The sequence below is a fragment of the Helianthus annuus genome, chromosome 6 (genome assembly GCF_002127325.2).
Source record: "Helianthus annuus cultivar XRQ/B chromosome 6, HanXRQr2.0-SUNRISE, whole genome shotgun sequence".
NCBI lineage: Eukaryota > Viridiplantae > Streptophyta > Magnoliopsida > Asterales > Asteraceae > Helianthus > Helianthus annuus.
This window is the reverse complement of record NC_035438.2, coordinates 52,554,413-52,558,649: the sequence shown is the minus strand read 5'-3', so window position 1 is coordinate 52,558,649 and position 4,237 is coordinate 52,554,413. Positions and strand designations below refer to the sequence as shown.

Genomic DNA, 4,237 nt, shown 5'->3' with positions numbered 1-4,237 from the left:
GTATCAAGGCCTAAAGGTATATTAAGCATGAATTAAAGTAAGAGTAAAAAAAAAAAGTTATGCATAAGTATGTGTAACAAACCAATATAACAAATACGTACGACACGTGACTTGAGGTATCAAATAAGCGTAAAGAACATGAATTTGCGTCATGCAAAATGTGACCAAATGTTTGTTTAAGAATCACGAACATAGGGTAGTTGTTTGCGAGTTAATCTTCGTAAGTATGCATTAAGTATAAACAACATGAATTTCATATAAAAGATCAATTTTTTTTCTACAACCGAAGTGTCAGATTTACAATGGCTTGAAATGAATTACGATTACAAAGGAGACGGATTTCCAAAAGTAGAAATATACGACAAGTTTTCTAATTTGGAAAAATGCGGAAAAGCAGGGCGTTACACCAACATACCCAACAAATCCTACAGCTCTTCGGTCTCAATAGGAGACAACAATAGATTCCAGCCACATACTTCAGACGGTTAGCAACCGTACACCTTTTTTAATTTTCTATCGAAAAAAAGATTAGGAAACAAACTTTTTAGATTGCACGACCCCAACCAAACATCAATCCAAAATAACAAGGATTCCCCATTCCCCACCGTACCGACTATAGAGCGCGACAAATTAGTATTTACCTGAATTAGGTCCGAATTACTATTAACAATTTGCTTTCACGGCCCCGCATTTATAGAAGGTCTAATTCTATTGGAAAGTGAAAGTTTTTAGTTTTATTTAAATTTGAGTTTGAAAGTTTGTCTTTTGATTATATTTGTCTTTAGAAACAGATTATAGAAAGCAAGAATTATATGTGTGCAATTGTTTATTATATTGGTCTTTAGAAACAGAGTGTAAAAGGCCAGAATTATATGTGTGCAACTCTTTATTATATTAGTCCTTAGAAACATATTGTAGAAGGCGGATTGTCATAGTTCAATATTGATGTTGTAATTAGGTTTTTTTTAATAGTTTAATTTTGTGATTTGTATGAAGTAGCTTTTGTGTGTGTGTGTGTGTGTTTGAATTGTTCAAAGGACTGGCACAAAAAGGGTATGATTAGCTAGAAGATAGAGGTCGTTGAGAAAATATTTCTTGAAACATGTCTTCATGAAATGACACTCAATGGACGTGAAGAAAGCAATATTAAACAAAATTCATAGAAGAATGTAGCTGAAAAGTTGAAAATAAACCAAAAATCCAATAATAATGGTAATCACTAAACAATTCTCCAATTCAGCAAAGGCTAGAAGCTAAAAATGTAACACCCCAAAAACATAAACCTGTATATTATAAAGTTCAAAGAATAGATAAACAAGAGTTTACCAACTAGGAATTTAACCTAGTTAAATTCCAAGTCTTGATTTAATGCATGTTGTGGTTAAAATAATTAAAACTAGAGAAAATCATAATTTAAGGGGCTAAACTTGTCAAAACTCAAAAATAAGTTACTAATAGTAACAAGATTAACCAAACCTCCCAAATTAGGGAGTCTGGTCGATCAAGAGAGCAGGGGGCGACAAGGGTTCTCCAAAACCCTAAATTTCACAACTAAAATCTGCAAATTGAAGCCTCAATCTCGTTCCAAATCAAGTTCTAAACACGAATTAGCAAACCCCTTGTTGTAAGGATCAAAGAGGTATGTAAAATCTTGGTATTTTGATCCATCACAATTCTAGGTTAACTTAGAAAAACTGAAATTTAGCCTAGATGTGTAATGCATGGATGAACCTTGAAGTAATTTGATATCTAGGATTAAACCCTATGTGATTTCTTGTCAAAACTTTGCATCATGTTTGTAAGGTTTGGGGATTTACATGTGGGGAACCAATGGACTTGAGGGAAACTTGGTGAATACTAGGAATTTGACTTTTGTTCTAACAAAATCTGAATTCGTGAAATGATTCAGAATTATAGATGTCAAGATGTATGTAAAAACTTGTTAAATAAAGTGAAATTAGATGTTAAATTTCATGTCATGAACTTGGTAACGATTGTAGGAAAATCTGACCCGCTAGGTGTTTGTTGAAATGCCTAAGTGAGGACTTAAATGTTAAAATTTGGATAAAAAACGCAGATTTGATAATGGACCATAATGATGTGATTATGGTCATGAAAAGAGTTCTAAACATGTTGCGAAAACTGAATTTTCTAGGCAAAGAGTCCGGTTCATCTAGCGGACAAGTCGAGGGGAATTCACGAGGAAAGGGCGCGCTCTAAAGGTACGAAATTTATTGTTTCGTTACATTATACCTTATTGTTAGTCTTATGTAGTCAATTTTGAAACATGACGACCAAGATTTACCAATACGTCACGAATATGATTAGTGTCTTAAACAAGTAAATGGGTCAAAACAAGTGAAAATGCATGAAATCTTACATATCCGTAATGGTGTGTAAGTTTAACACCCAAACGGGTCAAACAAGTTTTGGTGATAAGCACGAAGCATGACATTATTATATAATGCGTGAATTACATGATGAGTATGCCACGTAACGAACACCATACCCAAATTAAGAAACCTTGTTCTTAATATAGGAACTAAGGTGCAGATCCGATGCATGAAAATAGTATAAACAACCAAATATTATGTCTTGTAATCTAGTGTGTAAGTTGAATTCGTAAGCATGCCCGCTCAAGAATAGTTGAGTAATGTTATAAACAAAACAAGTATGAAGTACTAGCCCAGCCGCGCAGCAATTTATGCGAATTTGTGCTGTTTCGACTCATAACGAATCAGCAGGAAAACTGCATTTTAAACAAGGGAGCGATGTGTAGAGTCCACCGTAAATTACGGTAGTACCGTAATTTACGGTGGCCTGCAATTCTTTACGGTGAGTTTCTACTGTGTTACGGTAGACCCCAAGTGACCAGAAGCCACCGTAATTTACGGTGACACCGTAAATTACGGTGGAGCCCTGTTTGACAAAAGTTGTTTTGATCATTTTCTCGAATCTGTGTTCGGACCTGATTCGAATACGTAATTTCCATGAGTGTTAGTACTAATGCTTGTTTTAAATGTTAGTTCTCAGGTACCAAGTAAAGGATGAAGATCAAGCAAGCGAGTCGAACCGAACACACACATTTTTTAGAACGCTTCCGCATCCAAACTTTGTGTTAGAAACTATGTAAATTAATGGTAGTTACTGTCTTGAATGTGGTTTGTAACAACAATACACGTAGGTTGTGTTAATTTTGGGTTTAAACTATGAAAGTTTTTGTAAAGTCATCATTTTGGCGTTAAATGCAAGGTTTTTAGGTTATTAAATTTGGTAATATAAACTGGGTCTTACAAAAAATGAGTTCAATTGTGACAACCGGCAAAATTAATGGTAATTCCGTACAACTTAACAATTATTTATACGATTAATTGCGTTCAATTTGGCTTAATTAATGCATGATTAGGTCATACAAGTCTAGCAATCGTAGGACATATTGAAACTTAACAATTGGTATTGTTACTTTCGTCGCGTCGCGAGAAAACAATTAACTATGTCCTAATATGTTGGCGAAAATACTGAAAACACTGTTCGCGTCAGCGAATTCTGAAAACTGATTGAACGATCAACGAACGATATGGAAGGCATATCGTCATTGAAACTTGAATAAAAACCCTAACTAGGGACATGAATTGCAATAAAAGCTTAATTTTCCGGAAAATGCCAAAACTATTAAATTGTCAGATCCGCAATAAACTGTAATAAGTATAATTGTTCACAAGACTAAAAATTCAACTTTTACAATGTCCATAAGGCTTGTAAATGATGTTAAACACCTTAAATAAACCTGGGGATATCAATGGGATATCCAAAGCATAGCTTCCAGTATTACGATGCATCTTTCACAAATTGATCGGTTTCGAACCGACGAACGAACTAGCGATATTTTTATTATCCTAATACCTAGTTAACTAGTCTAATGAACTAGTTAAGACTAATTAACATCCTAAACCATCATTAGTGGGCTAATGGTGCAAGAACTCTATTAATCACCTAAATATCTAAATATATCATAACTATATATATATATATATATATATATATAACTTTAAAAAAATAATAATAATCCCAACCCTATACCCCCTCCCCCCCCCAAAAAAAAAAAAAAAATCAGCCAAGACCATCACCACTAGCCACCCTACTTTCTCCTAGGGTGATGGTTGAATAGGAATGCAAGATCGTGCTTCTTTTGACCAAGGATTTGCAAGTAAACTTGAAACATTATAACACCATATTT

The 4,237-nt window shown here is 34.0% G+C and overlaps 1 long non-coding RNA gene across 2 annotated transcripts; it reads left to right on the top strand.

Moving 5' to 3' along the window:
- Nucleotides 1–241: 241 nt before the first annotated feature.
- On the top strand, nt 242–3,234 carry LOC110863995. Of its 2 annotated transcripts, none has more exons than XR_004861289.1 (3): nt 242–484; nt 2,156–2,222; nt 3,027–3,234. It is a non-coding gene; the product is annotated as an uncharacterized LOC110863995 (long non-coding RNA). The 2 variants fall into 2 exon arrangements; XR_002549530.2 differs by lacking the exon at nt 242–484 and adding an exon at nt 1,427–1,639.
- Nucleotides 3,235–4,237: the final 1,003 nt, after the last annotated feature.